A 16892-nucleotide genomic window follows, 5' to 3' on the forward strand; every position below is an offset into this window, starting at 1 on the left:
GCCAAAACGAGTCACCAGCCCTCCCTCGTCCTACCCCCTATGCTCCAGCCAGGGACTAGTCTTGTCCCTACTGAATAGAGTGGCTCCTTCCTGAGCTGAAGCCGGTGACTCATCCCTGGATTAGAAAAGAGGATGGGAGCCACTCAGAATGAAACCAGATTTCCCTCCTGTTGAGTTTACGTGGTCCTCATGGAAGCCCAGGGCTAAAGGCGAGGGGGTGAGGGGAGAGGCTGATGGTTCCCCAAATGCATCAGGCTCATTCCACACCTCTTCCCTTCCCTCTCTCCCTACTCCCCCCCTCCCCCCCCACCAGACAGCATTCAGGCTGCCTCACCAAGGAGTAGCCCATGAAGTAGCCACGTTAATGGAAAGAACAGTGGAGTCAGCACAGTGTTGGCTGCTGGGTAGCTCTACTGTTGGTGAACAAGGTCCTTTCGAACCCTACATTAATTTACCCACTTGCCCCATGCATGTGGCAGAGGAGATGCTCAGTGAGGGTACGGCAGGGTCCCACAATAGTAAGTGGCAAAACTCTGGTTCTTACCCAGCACAAAGACTAACATTTGATGGGTCTGACCAGTCCAATAAACATTGTTCAAGTACCTAATGTGACTTTTGCCTCTTTTAAACCACAATTCCAACCACCCCTTCCCCCACCCCCAGGGTTGAAGCAGATCTCTTGATTAAAGAGGGGCTGAGAGCTTGGAAGGATTAGAGAGAATGGGATTAAAAAATCTGGAGGTGGGGGAGCAAGAGGCCTCGAGTTCTGGTTGCTAAGTTTCTGTAAGCACTTTGCTAACCCCCTGAAGAGACATGAGCAGATTTGGAAGAAGGGAGGGGGTGGGGGATGACAGGAAGCCGGCTAGGCTTAGGGAGCTGTGTGGGTGTTTGGGGACATGGAATGTGGTGTGTGGTGGCATGTATTCCACTGGGGTGTGACTTCCCTGGAGCCACGGTGGTCCTCTCCGGGCAGCCTCTTGGAGGACACTGCAGAATCCTCCCTCCAGCCCAACCTGTTCCTGAAAAGCCACAACCGGTCATGGGCATCAGTGTGTCACGCACACTCTACCACTGACAAAGCACTTCACAACAGTCCCATCCTTTTTCAGTGACTTCCCTGACTTTTCTGTCACTCATTCACTGGGTCAGCTCAGTGAGAGAAGGATTGAAGGGACAAGTTCTGTGTTACAGCTGGGTGGCGCAGTGGATGGAGCATGGGCCCTGGATTCAGAAAGACCTGAGTTCAAATCTTACCTCAGACACTTGACACTTACTAGCTGTGTGACCCTGGGCAAGTCACTTAACCCTCATTGCCCCGCAAAAAAATAAAAGAGAGTGAGCATAAATATAAAGTGAACAAATGCAAATATATGTATGCAAAGCAGTCAAATACAAGATAGTATGGAAGAGACCGGAAAAGGCTTCATGCAGAAGTGCCTGAACTGTATCATAAAGAATAATTTTGTTGTTCAATCGTTTTGGTCATGTCCGACTCTATGACCCCATTTAGGGTTTTCTCATCGAAGGCATTGAAGAGGTTTATCATTTCCTTCTCCAGCTCATCTTACAGATGAGGTACACAGGGTCAAGCGACTTGCCGAGGGTCACAAAGCTAGTAAGTGGCTGAGGCCAGATTTAAACTCGGGTCTTCCTGACTTCGAGTCCAGTACTCTATCCACTGTGCCACTCAGCTGCCCTAAAGGATGATAGGGGGTGTCTGGTGAGGCTGGGAAGACAGAGGGGTGGGATATGGAAGATTAGAGTTTATATTGATGCTAGAGCTGGCCAACTATGGGAATGAAATGGAAAACCCTTTGACAGTAGTGTTAAGGAGGCCTTTGTGATAATCTTGAACCGTGGGGGAGCCCTACTTAGGACGGTTTCCCAGGATGGGTCAGGGTTTAAGAGAGGGGAGGAATGGGGCAGCTAGGTGGCTCAGTGGATAGAGTACTGGCCCTGGAGTCAGAAGGACCTGAGTTCAAATCCAGTTTCAGAAACTTGACATGTACTAGCTGTGTGACCCTGGGCAAGTCACTTAACCCCAATTGTCTCACACACAAAAAGAAGGGAGGAAGGAATGAGCTGGGCAGAAAGGTGCAGCTAAGGGTGGGACCAGCTTGGTTGACATCCTGATTTACCATCAGGGAAAGAGCTTCTGGGCTGTCTTGAGAACCCAGGTTTAAACAGCAGGGTGGCTGCTGCTAACTGGCTAGTTGTATGACCTGGGGTAAATCCTAACTTCCCTGGGCCTCATCTGTAAAATGAAGGCTACCCTTGATGTCACAAGCCCCATTAAACTGGCTGATTTTCTATGGGATGGACACCTTGGGCAAACAGGGGTGGGAGGTAACAGATGAATGAAGAACAGCTCCCCACCCCCACCCCAATCTCTTCTCCCTCCTTCCCTCTTCTCTTTATCATCTATATTTCCTTCTCCAATTATAAGATCTCTCCTGGGTGATAAGACTAGTGAAATCTGCTGAGAAGAAAAACAGACAAGAAGGGGGTGGGGAGCCCCAAGTGATAAGAGAAGAGGATAGAAGTCAGCTGATGTCAAACCTGACCATTTCCTAGGCCCAGCCAGAGGGAGTCTGAATGGGGGTTAGAGCAGGACTTGGTGCTGCTAGGCTTCAGGGAAGACTCCCCTCATGCTCCCTCACTTCAGTCTCCAAGAATTTTGCTCTCCTGAGGTTACCCCTCCCCCTATGCCTTCTCCAGGGGCTTGACAAATTCTTTTTTTTTTGGGGGGGGGGGGGTGAGGCAATTGGGGTTAAGTGACTTGCCCAAGGTCACACAGCCAGTGTCAAGTGTCTGAGGCTGTATTTGAACTCAGGTCCTCCCGACTCCAGGGCCGGTGCTCTATCCACTGCGACACCTAGCTGCCCCCAAATTCTTTCTTAACTTCTCCCTCCCCCACTCCCTTAAAAAAGTCTCGTCCCTATTTTCCAATCCAAACAGACACGTTTGACACAATGACCATATCTGACAGCGCCTGTAGCAAATGCCACCTCTCTGACATGATCACTGGCCCTTTCCCAAAGCTCCCAGAAACCCTGCCGCCCTTCCTTGGTTGGCAGAGCAGACAGTGTTTATACGAGCACAGGAAACTTACAGGGCGAGACTGAAACTGACTCGTCCACTATCACAGCTTCAGAACAGACCCGGGCCGGGGGTATTCGGGGGACTTTGTGACTTCGAAAATGCCCCCATCGATTCCATCCACGCCCTCCACGCCCACCCAAGATCATCTGATAGTCGGAGAGGACAGAGTCATCAGCTGAGACCCATGGTTGCCAACATTCACAATGGGAACCTTTTTCAGTAGCCTGAAATATTCCCCCGCCCCGGTTTACGCCCTGTCATTAGAACCTCACTCTTTCGGGTTAAGGCTTGTGAACCAGCATGGTTTAGGGGAGAGGTGGGAGGTGGAATTGGAGTCCAAGCCGAGGCACCGACAAGGACGAGCTGTAGAACCGTAGTTAAGTCTGTAAAGGAAGCGCAGTAACACTTGCTGCACAGGGCGGCTATAAAGAGAAATGTGTTGGAGCTGACTCTAAAGTGAACTGTCTTCAATCCTCCCTGGCAGCAGTTGTCCCTAAGGGTGAGGAAAGTTAGTGATGATTTTCCAGGTCATCATTTGTTGCCTGAACGGACTGATGAGAGCCGATCAGGACGACTTCAGTGTTTGGAGGTCGGGATTGGGAGCTGGGGCAGGGAGAGGAGAATTCCCTGCTCTCAATATCAGCATCTTCAGAGGCCAGCTCCCTTTCTTCCCCCTCTACCCCCTTCCCACCTTCCCCCCCACACATAATATTTGAGAGGATTAGAAACAGAAGAAGGGGAAAGTATTCCAAGAACTCCTGCCCCTAAATCCGCAGGCTCGAGAGTGTAATCTCTTGTGCCTGACGCTTCCTCTGAGCTCAGACTCTTGTCTGCCAGCTCTGAGGGAGGAAGGGATTACGGCTCTCATTACCACTACCCCTGCTCCATCCTCCGGGACCAGCTCAGGGTGCTGTGTTTAAATGCCAGACGCAGCAGAGATTTCACATCTCCTTCCGGCATAGCCTCCAACTGCCTGGTGAAATGCCAAGGTGGCCCAGGACAACAGCCCTACTCTTCTTTATACCCCTGGTGTCTATACTCTCCTCCTCCCCCAGATCTCTGCACACAGGGTCATTCGCTGCTCCCCAGCTGGCTCCTGAAGCAAGCCGTCCAACAGATGCCAACTGACCATCTTCCTGGGCACCTTAAGTGCCAACCGCCTGGTTTCAGGGACAGCCTAATAACTCTTTGCCTGGGTCGATCTAGCCCCTCTCTCCCCAGTGGCACAGCTCTGCGAAGGGAAGCAGTTTTCTGGCTCCTTTGGGGAATCAACCAACCAACATGCATTTATTAAACGCCTACTGTATGCCAGATACTGCGCTAGGCTATGGGAATATAAGGACACAAAATGAAACTTTGCCCACAATTCTTTTAAGGAAAAGACATGTATAAATAAAAGTATAGGGGCAGCTAGGCGGCGCAGTGGATAGAGCACTGGCCCTGGATTCAGGAGGATCTGAGTTCAAATCCAGCCTCAGACACTTGGCACACTTACTAGTTGTGTGACCCTGGGCAAGTCACTTAACCCCAGTTGCCTCACCAAAAAAATAAATAAATGAAAGTATAAGCAAAATTAATGCAAGATAATTCTGGGGGGGATGTAATCAGGCACTATTGGCAATGAGGGGACCCAGGAAAACCTGTGGGGAGAAGGTAATGACTGAGTAGAATTTTGAAAGCAACAAATGTTTCCAGGAGGTAGAGAAGGGCACTCTCCAAGCACTAGTGACAGCGGGTACAAAGTTTCAGTGGCAGAAGTAGAAGCTGGTGTCTTCCCTTGCTCCCAGTAAAACCGGGAGCTCATGATTCACTAGGTTCTCTCATCTGACACCTAATCACTTGCACAGTGTATACAAAGCATCAGCCCTAGAGTTAGGAGGATCTGAGTTCAAATCTTGCCTCCTACACTTATTAGCTGGGTAACCCTGGGCAAGTCACTTCACCCTGTTTGCCTCAGTTTCTTCATCTTGTCAAATGAGCTGGAGAAGGAAAGAGCAAAACCACTCCAGTATCTCTGCCAAGAAAACTCCAGATCGGGGGGCCGAAGAGGTTGAACATGACTGAAAATGGGGGTGGGGGGGGTAGGGAAGGGGAGGTTGTTAGACCTGCCCTCTGCAGGCCTGCTCCCGCCTCAGAACCAACAGCCCGGAAGCCCAGCTTCCCCACCTGAGGGGTCCCACCTCCTGACTGCTGCCTTGGGTTCATGCTGCGGGGTGGGGGCTTCACAATCTGTTTGGAGGAGACTGGATCAAATTGGGTATCCAGATGAGGCCCAGGCTGGGCCAATAAACCCCAATTAAACTTTCTATCGCCTCCAGGATTAAGTATAAAATCCTGCTTGGCTTCCAAAGTCCTTTGTGCAACAGGGATCTTTACTACCTTCTTTTGACGTCACTCCCCCCTCTCCCCCAGCACCTAGGCTATGATCAGGCCACAAAGTCTCCCTATCCTTGCAGTCTGTCCCAAACAACAGTCTGGAACCCTCCTTCTGCAGGATGCCTTTCTCTGTAGAACCCAGTGCCTTCTATATCGGGTGTATATTTGCTGGCTCCCTGGTTAGGACATGAGCCCTTCTACCGTTCTGTCTTTGTATTCCCAGCACTTAGCACAAAAAGCTTAATAAATGCTTGGATTGTTGACTGACTAGATGACTTAATAGTTGTTTCCTGTGAACAACAACAACAAAAAACCTCCCTCATGGGCTTTTTTCAGCAGGAAATTTCAATAGGAGGCAAGCCTTCTCCCACCCCTTTGGCCCCTGGGCTCCAGGGAAGTCCAATTTTTATGTGAATGCTGAATATGTTTTCTCATGTCGGGAGGGAAGTAAACCGTCCTGTATGTTTTCTCTTCTCTTCTCAAAAATCAATGACACAGAGGGTTTGAGTTCCTGAGAGTAAGGGGGGCCTGGGGTGGAATATGGCTTCCTCCATGGGCCCTTACCAGGCTGTGGCCCCTCCCCCAACCCCAACATGACGTCAGCCAAACCGGGCTGGGGTACTGGCCCCAAGCTGGCTTTCTAAAAGGAAAATCCAATGATAAAGAGGAACTTGGCCTGTTGGGAACAGTGGGGAGCCCAGTGTGCCCTTCCCCTCGCCCCAAGAATGCCTAATCCAGAGAGTGGTCACTAGGTCCCTGAGAGCCTCTGCTTGTCTACCACCTCCTCCACTGACCTTATCCAACCCAGCCATAGTGGGCCCAGCTCCTCACCCAGCAGGCCTTGACTTCATCCCCTTCACCTCCGGCATCTTAATGATCATATTTAAATATCATAATGTTATTTTATATTCTTTTATTATCATTTTCTATTATAATAGTGTCATATTATTGTATTTTACATTATAACATTAAAACTTTGTTATGGGGGTAGCTAGGTGGTGCAGTGGATAGAGCACCGGCCCTGGATTCAGGAGGATCTGAGTTCAAATCCGGCCTCAGACACTTGACACTTACTTGCTGTGTGACCCTGGGCAAGTCAATTAATCCCCATTGCCCCGCAAAACAAAAAAAAACTTTGTTATGATCCCATACAGGTTCAACAAAGGACTTTGCTTCGCGATGACCTCATTTGGGACCATTATATACAACTAGGGAAACTGAGGCCTGGAGAGGAAGGGCCTTACTTAGCCAAGCTCATGATGCTAACTGGCAGCAAAGCTGGGAACAGAGGTGGGGGTGGGGTGGGGGTGGGGGCCTGTCCTGAATCTATCTGTACCATTAACGAGAAAACTTCCTATCTTAGGATGCAACTGAACAAAACCTCCAAAGGCCATGTTCAGGTGGAGACATCCCACCTTCCTCTCTCTATTCCCACTGTCACCTGCATTTGTTTGCCAGCCGGCTGCAGGCCCTCAGTAAAACCTGCCTACGAGGGCATCTCATGGCTATTTCTTCATCTACACGCTCCCTCTGGTTTAGAAAAAAAGATCCCTGGCCCTGAAGTCAAAGGTCCTGGGTTCAAATCCCACTTCTGACACTAGCTGGGTGAGCTGTAAGAAATGAGAGGGGTGGTTCGACTAGATTCCCCCTTCAGGTCCCTTCTAGCTCACCATCTATGACCCTCCCTATCATCCCTGGGCTGGGGGTTGCATTGTCTTTGTACCCCAAGGCCTGACACTTGGAGATAAAGTCTGAATCCCATTTCATTGATGGAGGAAACTTCAGGGTGAAGAGATTCCCTCCACCAGTGCAGTTGTGCACCTTCTCTCCAACTTAGTCTTATAAAGCATAGCTAATTTGGGGCATGGCCACGGTGGGCAATGGATAGAGCCCTAGCCCTGGAGTCAGGAGGACATGAGTTCAAATCCAGCCTCAGACAGTTGATACTTACAAGCTGTATGACCCTGGGCAAGTCACTTAATTCCAACTGACTCACCATAACAAATAAATGCCACAGGCCAGACTTGAACACAGGTGCTCCTGGTTCCAAAGCTGGACCTCTATTGACAGCTATGCTTCTTACAAGCCACACTAATTTCTTCCACCAGATGACCAAATTACTCCTCTCAAAAATCCTCAGTGGTTCCCTATGACTTACCAATTAAAGTTCAGATTCTTTTATCTGGCCTTCCATAACCTGTTGCCGGCTGATCTTTCCAGCCTTATTGCTTATTATTTTCTTCCAAGCTCTGCAAGAAGAGTGAGAAACTGCCATTTTTTTTTTTTTACAAGAAAATGGATTTCTAAACCTGTATGTTTCTGGAGATTGTTTTTGTCCTTCTCTGTATTCCCAAAGCTTAGCACAATGCCAGGCACTTATTAAATGCTTGTTGATTGACTGATGAAGCCCTTCTGGATTTCATCCCAATTGTTAGTACTCCCCCCACCCAAAACAAAACAAAACAAAACAAAACAAAACAAAAACCCTAAACTCTATATGTAAGTGGTATAATCCTGTGAAAGTCATTTCCCCAATCTAGGTCTCAGTTTCACATTCTGTTAAATGGAGCGGGACAGAGAATAAAGTGAGTTGGGTTATAGGACCTCAAAGACCATTCTAAAGCTCTGTGAAACAACCCCCATTTCCCCTTCTGTAAAATGAGGGGTTTTGGGGGGGAGGGGGAGGTAAGTTGGGGTTAAGTAACTTGCCCAGGGTCACACAGCTAGTAAGGGTCAAGTGTCGGATTTGAACTCAGGTCCTCCTGAATCCAGGGCCTATGTTTTATCTACTGCACCACCTAGCTGCCCAGCCTTTTTTTTTCTTTCTGGGCAATGAGGGTTAAGTGACTTGCCCGGGGTCACATAGCTAGTAAGTGTGAAGTGTCTGAGGCCGGATTTGAACTCAGATCCTCCTGAATCCAGGGCCAGTGCTTTATCCACTGTGCCACCTAGCTGCCCCTTAAAATGAGTTTTAATGAGATGACAATTAAGGTACTTTCCAGCTCTAAATTCTATGATTTTATGATATTGTAGTTCAGGTATTTTTAACCTAAGGCACAGAGATTCCCTAAGGGGTCCCATAAACTTGGATAGGGAGATATAGCTCCCTCTGTCTCTCTGTCTGTCTCTGTCTGTCTCTGTGTCTCTGCTTCTCTCCATATATGTGTGTGTGTGTGTGTGTGTGTGTGTGTGTGTGTATATATACTCATCTTGATTTTCACTAACAAACATCTAACTGAAATTTACCATTTCCTTCCATTATGAATATGCTAAAAATCACAGGAGCATTAGGCTTCACTAAGGGTTTCATGATACAAAAAACAAAAAACAAAGAACAAAACCAGTTGTGGACATGACTAATAAGGAAATATGTTTTTCAAGACTGCACATGTAAAAGTTATATCAAATTGCTTGTCTTCCCAGTGAGGGGTAAGTGGAGTAAGACAGGAAAATAATTTGGACCTCAGATTTTTTAAAAATGAATGTTAAAATTGTTTCCACATGTAATTGGGGGGAAATATTTTTTAAAAGAACTCCTATTGTAGGCTCACAACACCACTCCCCCAAATCCCATGCCATACTTCGTCTACTTTTTAAAAAATGCTCTCCCACCATGGCCTGCAGGGGTCAGTCTTGGAGTCCTGGAAGGCTGGGCAGGTCTGAGAGGACCAATCTAGAGAGAAGGGTTGGGTTTCACATCCTTCCCCTCTGTCCTGTGGTTCTGAGAAATTACATTCTTCATCAGGCTTTTATGTTAAAGAGTGAACTCTGGACCCTGAGGCCCACCTTCAAAGTGAAACAGGCTTTGCAGTGTGACCTTGGGCAAATCACTTCACCTTCCTCTCCTCACCTATAACATGAAGGGGTAGGTTTAGATGACTTGTGAGGTCCCATGGACCCCTAAATCGATAATCCAAAGATATCCTATGTTTTTGGTTGCAGCCAGATTGAGTATTTACATATATCTATGCAAAGAACATTGGGAGTCAAGAAGACCTGAGTTCAAACCCAGCCTCAGATACTAACAGTGTGACCCTGGGCAAGTCACTTCACCCTGTTTGCCTGCATTTGGGATCATGAAGCGATGGATATGACTAAAATGACTGAACAACAAAAATAACAAAAGTCATCCCCTAAATGTTATTGAGGGGAAAGCAGTCCTTATCTAGAATCATTGGACCTGGGTTTGAATTCCAGCTTTGCTACTTGTGCTTCATTGAGCAATTCACTTTGTTCTCTTGGGGCGGGGGGGGGGGGGGGGGGGGGGGGGGGGCGGGGGGGCCGGTGGCCGGGACTGCAGTAAAGATTTGGAGCCAGGAGCCCTAGTTCTGACTCCCAGCTCTGACATTTTGTAGCTATGCCTTGGACCAGTTTCTGGCTTATCTGTTAAATGGGGATAATAATAACCTCTTCCCCTAAGGGTGTTAAAGGAAAACCGCTTCAAAGTGTGACCAGCTGGCATTGGAAAGAGCATAGAGGGGGAGGTAAGACAATGTGGGAAGGGTAACCTCTGGGGTCTCTGGGACATATGTTCGTTCGTGACACACAGAAGAAATAACGAGAGTGAGCCAGCTTCAGTCCTGGGGAGGCAGAGAGGTCAGTGGAGGCTGGCTGCTTTGCTCTGCAGCCACAGGCAGAGAGGGCGGGTGACCTCGGACGTTGAAATCACTGCATCTATCTGGGCCTTCACTTTCTTCATCTGTTAAAGGAGGACCCTGAGGTCCCTTTTCCTTCTAGTACCATCATCCCCATGGTCTCAACTCTGGATCAACTGTGACCTCTGGGAGTTATTGGGAAGGATCCACCCCTGGGTTGGGGGGTGGTGTATGGAACCTTCTGCCCTCCCCCCACACCCTTGCCTGACTTTCACTTCCTCCAAGGGTTAAGTAACATTTAGAAGTCACAGCCACACAAACACCCCCCCCAACACCGCACAGCACTCCCCCCCACCCAAGTCGGGGTGCTGAGATTAACCAGCAAAGCCAAGCGGGCCACAGGGGTTTCATTCTGACTGCAGGGCCCTCTCTCCCTCCCTCCCCCCTTTTCCAAGGGCCTCTGAATAGGCACCTGACAAAATTGCTGATCAAACAACCCTGGGCAGACTCAAACAATGAATCTCCACCCGGCCAAGGCCCGGCGGGTTCCTCTTTCTCAGAATAAGAACTGGAGGAAGGTTGAAACCACCTCCCCCCCTCTCGTCCCCTGAGTCCCCTGAGCCAAAGCTCCATCGGAAAGTTCTTAGAGCAAAGAAGATTAGCGGGCAAAGAGGTGCCCAAGTCAGGCGGGCAAAGCTGGCATTACCCTCCCTGCCCACCCTGGGGCACCAGCCTCTGGAGAGAAACACACACCTGCTGGAGAGATCCTGGATATGGGAGCAGGACCCACAGAAGCAAAACAGAGGAAGTCATGACAATCCAGGCCAAAGCAGGGGATATGAGGCTGGTTCCTGGCCGGGCCAGTCACTCGTTGAGCTTCTCCATGTGGAAAGGTGGACCACACAACTTCTAACAGGTGTCCTAAATCCTTTTATTTTTTATTTTTTTAGTGAGGCAATGGGGGTTAAGTGTCAAGTGTCTGAGGCCGGATTTGAACTCAGGTACTCCTGAATGCAGGGCTGGTGCTTTATCCACTGTGCCACCCAGCTGCCCCCCCAAAACCCTTTTTTGGTTTTTAATGTGATGGACCCCTTGGGCAGTCTGGTGAAGCCTCCAGACTCCCCCTCTCAAAATCATGCTTTAAAATCAAATACATGGGGAAAAATAAAAATAAATTTAAAAAAATAAAATATATGGGATTACAAAGGAAACTGTATATTGAAATGGTTATCAATTAAAAACAAAAACCAAGTTCTATCATAGACACCCAGGTAAGAACCCTTCATCTGTGAGACCCCTCCAGCTTTGCCATTCCCTGTTCTAAGGCCCCTCCCAGCTCTGCCATTCCCTGTTCTAAGGCCCCTCCAGCTCTGCCATTCCCTGTTCTAAGGCCTCTCCCAGTCCTGACATCTTATGGTTCTATGATTTTCTCAAAACCTTTATAGCCCTAACACTTTGCTTCCTCCTCAGTCTGAGTGAGGTAACAGAGTGGGGGGGGGGGCGAGTGGTGAGGGCAGGCAGGTGAGAAGGTGGAGGGACAAAGCCAGCTGTGTTTACCTACCTGCTAGCAGCCCTCCCTTACCATTCTTCCTTATCTCACCAAAGGAAATGGGATGGAGTTTACTGATCCCACTGGGTTATTTGCGGGACTTTCCAGCATAAGGGAGCGAGGGCCATTTGTGAGGAAGGACACCCATTCCCAGTCTCTAGCACTGGGACTTGCCAAATCTCTTAATTTCGAATGGGATACACCAGGGAGACTCCCTCCCTCCTTCTCCCCCAATTAATTTAAATGCTTTCAATTTAAGGGCTCATGGATCCCCAGACACGTTTTCAATCGTCTCCAGACTCAGGAGACAGGTCTTCCTGATTCTATGTGTCTAGGAGCAAAGTCATATGGGGCAGAGTCCAGGGTAGGTAAGCTCGAAAAGTCCTGGCTGGGGAGGGAGTGACAGGAGCAGGGGAAATGAGCTAGGGTGTCATCTTTTGAACTCTAGAAGACGGGGCTTAGTTAGGAACAGACACTGAGCATGGAAGTCTAAAAGTATCAGGCAGTCGAAACCTAAACCAGGAAGAGCAAAAACAGAAAAAGAAAACTATAGACCAATTTCCCTAATAAAAATTGTTGCACAAATTTAAACTAAAACACTAACAAGGAAATTACAGCAATATATCACAAAGATCATACACTATGACCAGGTGGGATTTATACCAGGAATGCAGGGTTGGTTCAATATGAGGAAAACTATCAGCATAATTGACCATATCAGTAACAAAACCAACAGAAATCATGATTATCTCAATAGATGCAAAAAAAGTTTTTGACAAAATACAATACTCATTCCTATTAAAAACACTAGAAGGGGGGCAGCTAGGTGGCGCAGTGGATAAAGCACCGGCCCTGGAGTCAGGAGTACCTGGGTTCGGATCCGGCCTCAGACACTTGACACTTACTAGCTGTGTGACCCTGGGCAAGTCACTTAACCCCAATTGCCTCACTAAAAAACAAAAACAAAAACAAAAACAAAACATTAAAAAAAAAAAAACACCAGAAGGGGCAGCTAGGTGACAAAGTGGATAGAGCACCGGCCCTGGAGTCAGGAGGACCTGAGTTCAAATCCGGCCTCAGACACTTGACACTTACTAGCTGTGTGACCCTGGGCAAGTCACTTAACCCCAATTGCCTCACCAAAAAAAAAAATAAAATAAAAAACAAAACACTAGAAAGCATAGATATAAATGGAGTTTTCCTTAAAATGATAAGTTGTTTTTGGGTCATTTTCTATTCTCTGTAACCCCATTTGGGGTTTTCTTGGCAAAGATACTGCAGTGGTTTGCCATTTCCTTCTCCAGCAAACAGGGTTAAGTGACTTGCTCAGGGTCCCACAGCTAGCAAGTATCTGAGAAAGGATTTGAAGCCAGTTTCTCCTGATTCCAGGAGTGACACTTTATCCACTGCACTACCTAGATGACCCCCAAAATGATAAATAGTCTATCTAAAACTGTGAGCAAGCTTTATCTGTAATGGGGATAAACTAGAAGCTTTCCCAGTAAGCAGGAGTCTACTATCACCTCTATATTATTCAATAGAAGGAAAGAGGAAAAAGAAATTGAAGGAATCGAATAGGCAACAAGGAAATCAAGCTATCACTCTTTTGCAGACAATATGATGGTATACTTAGAGAACTCTAGAGAATCAACTAAAAAATTAGATGAAATAATTAACAAATTTAGCAAAATTGCCTCATATAAAAAACCCCACAAAAATCATCAGCATTTTTACATATCAATATAGTGTGCTGCAGCAAGAAATAAAAGAGCAAGTCTTGGCTTAGTGACTATGCAATCTGTGACAAATCCCTCAAGGGTTCCGTCTATAAAACGGGAATCCTATTGCTTTGCCTTCCTCAAGCAATGGGGGTGAGGATACTAGGTTTAGAGCTAGTAGGGACTATAGCTCATCTATACCAAACCCCTTGTTTTATCAAATGAGGAAATTGAGTGCAGGAGAAGGCAATCCTCTAACTCTAAACTCTTCCCAGTCAGTGTATCACTCTGCCTCCCAAGTCAGTTAATGTGGCAGATGGAAAGCGCCAATGATTGCATGTTCAAATTAGTCAGTTAATGAGCAATTTGTTAGGTGCCTACTATGTGCCGCAAAAGACAATCCCTCGCTTTCAGAGGAGCTCACAGATGAATAGGGGAGACCACATGCAAAGAACTCCATACAAACAAGATATAATCAGGATAGATTGGAGATAACCGGCAGCCGGAAGGCACTAAGATAAAGAGAGCTCAGGAAGGGCTTCCTGCAAAAGGTGAGATTTTAACTGGAACTTGAAGGAGACCAGGGGTGGAGATGAGGAGGGAGGAATACAGAAGGTTAGAGTTCTTAGAAATCATCTCTTTCTCTCCAGGGCTCTGCCCACTCTCAGGCATCTAAAACTTGTCACTTTCACTCATCCCACATGACCAATCAGTTGCAAAATCTTGTCTTTCTTTTTTTTTCCCCTACATCGCATCCATCCCACCCCATGCATGCCCTTATGTCTATCAATAACAGCACCTCATGCCCGGGGTGGTCACGGCTATAAAGCACTCTGCAGACACTGAAGCACCCAGAGATACCATTATTCATTCACACAACCATCACCCTGGCCTGGAACTTAATAAAAGCCTTGTTGGATTAGATGGAGCCTTAACAGTTATAGGCTATAATAATAGGCTAGTGGATGGAGGGCTGCTTGGTTTGGGAGGCATAGGATCTGGGTTCGAATCTTGCCTCTTGTGCTTACTACCTGTATGACCTTGGGTAAAAACTTGTGTCCTTATATAGAAAATGAAGGATTTGGACTAGATATCTTCTAAGATCTTTTCCAATCCCAAATCCATGAGCCTACAACTGCTAAAATAATCCACTAATTGGTCTCTCCCCTCTCCAATCCACCTTCCTCAGAATGGCCAAGCATATTCCTAAGGTCCCTGTCTGACGGGGTCACTCCCTGGCTCAAGAATCTCTGAGGCTCCCTATTGCCCTTAGGATAAAAGGTAAACTCCTTTGGCAAGATAAAACCCTTCATGATCTTGCTGAAACCTATCCTTGTTATTTCTACCTTCAAGACGAATTCTTCTTCTTCTTCTTCTTCTTCTTCTTCTTCTTCTTCTTCTTCTTCTTCTTCTTCTTCAATTCAGGAGTACCTGGGTTCAAATCTGACCTCAGAGACTTGACACTAACTAGCTGTGTGACCCTGGGCAAGTCACTTAACCCTGATTGCCTCCAAAATAAGTAAATAAATGAACGAATAAAAAACCCTGGTAAAATTTTAATCTTAAAAAAAAAAAGATCCACCTACACTGACCTGTTTGCTGTTCATCAAACTAATATTCCATTTCTCATCTCCACACCTTTCCACAGACTGTCCTCCATGGTTAGAATACTCTACTTGTGACATGACTGCCCTCCCTGGTAGTATCCCAGCTGCCTTCCTTCTCCTTCTTCCTTCTCTTCTTCAACTTCCTAGTCATTAAGCACCAGCCCACCTTGCTGTATAACTCCTATCCTTGACATCACAATGGTCTTGGTTCTCCCCCCGCCCCCGCTTTTTTTTGGGGGGAGGGAGGCAATCAGGGTGAAGTGACTTGCACAGGATCAAATAGGCAGAAAGTGTCTGAGGCTGCATTTGAACTCAGGTCCTCCCACTCCAGAGCCAGTGCTCTATCCACTGGGCCACCTAGCTGCCCCACAATTCCTTCTTCTTTTTATTGTTTTTAAAATAAAAAATATTTTCATTTATAGTTTTGAGTTCCAAATTTTATCCCTCCTTCCCTCCCTTCCCTTCCCCCTCCTTGAGGTGGTAAGCAATCAGATATGGGTTATACATGTGCAATTATGTAAAACATTACCATATTAGTCCCACAATTCCTTCTTTAATAAATTGGAGAAGAGGGGCAGCTAGGTGGCGCAGTGGATAGAGCACTGGCCCTGGAGTCAGGAGGACCTGAGTTCAAATCCAGCCTCAGACACAACACTTACTAGCTGTGTGATCCTGGGCAAGTCACTTAACCCCAATTGCCTCACTAAAAAAAAATTTAAAAATTAAAAATAAATAAATTGGAGAAGAGAAAAAAAAAATCCCATGTCTCTTAGTTTTTCCTTCAAGACTCAAGTCAAATTCTACCTTCTGCAGGGGGCCAATGACTACCCCCAGGCGCCTCAGCTGCCAATGCCTTCCCCTCTGGGGTTACTTTCCATCTCTGTCCATACCTTGGATCTCCCTGGTTATTTTTATTTGGACTCCCCAGTGGGAATGTGAGCCCCTTGCAGACAGGGACTATGTATGTGCTTAGAGCCTCCAGCACAGTGAATAAGTCTTTAATAAATGCTTGTTGACCTGCTATCTTTCCAGACTGGTTACACACATGACTCCCTCCCCCACTTCTAAATGCTAGCCCCCTTTGCCTAGTTAAGGTGGCACAGTAGACAGAACACTGAGTGTGAAATCAGGAAGTCTCTTCTTCCTGGGTTCAAATCGGGCCTCAGACACTTCCTAGCTTGGTGACCCTGGGCAAGTCACTTAACCTTTTTTACCTCCGTTTCCTCACCTGTCATGTGAGCTGGAGAAGGAAATGGCAAACCATCCCAGAATCTCTGCCAAGAAAACCTCCCAATGGGGTCACAAAGAGGCAGACACAACTGAACAATAAAACTTATCCCAGCAGCTGTCACATGCATGACATTTCATCTCTGGGCCAGGAAGGCTGCCTCTCTTCATTCCTGCCTCTTGCCTTCGCTCCCTCCCTTCAAAGCTCAGCTAAAGTAACCTTTCCTCTTTCCCTTTTACCCACAATTGCTTTGTATATAAGTCTATCTATGTGTATGTGTATGAGTATATGTATCTCCCCCAGGAGGGTATAGAGTGCATCATCTTTGATTTTGTATCTACCTAGCAGAATGCCTGGTACACAGCAGGTGCCTAATAAATGCACATTAACTGACCAAATAAACTATGGAGACAGAAGCTATTTCATCAATGCCTTTGTGGATCCAGCATGTAGCACATGCTACATAGTCGGTTCACAGAAGGGAAGTTAATAAATGCCTGAATTAATGCCACTCCTTCATTTTACAAATGAGGAGAGTGAGGCTCACAGAGAGTTGCCCAAGCTTGCCGTAATAAGCCTCAGAGCTAAAATGCAAACTCAAGCTATAGGTCCAAGCCTGGTGCTCTCTCTCCCCTGATCCATTAGATCATCTCTTCAACCAAGAGTCGTAGTGAATGAGGAACTTTTTTTTTTTTTTAAGTTTAAAAAAATTCCCCC

At 47.0% G+C, this 16892-nt stretch overlaps 1 protein-coding gene across 3 annotated transcripts in view; it reads right to left on the bottom strand.

The window, feature by feature from the left end:
• The window catches only part of SH2B3 (SH2B adaptor protein 3), a 103149-nt gene that overhangs the window by 6302 nt on the left and 79955 nt on the right, over positions 1-16892 (bottom strand). The window lies entirely within an intron of this gene.

This window comes from Dromiciops gliroides, chromosome 1 (assembly GCF_019393635.1).
Source record: "Dromiciops gliroides isolate mDroGli1 chromosome 1, mDroGli1.pri, whole genome shotgun sequence".
NCBI classification, from domain to species: Eukaryota; Metazoa; Chordata; class Mammalia; order Microbiotheria; family Microbiotheriidae; genus Dromiciops; species Dromiciops gliroides.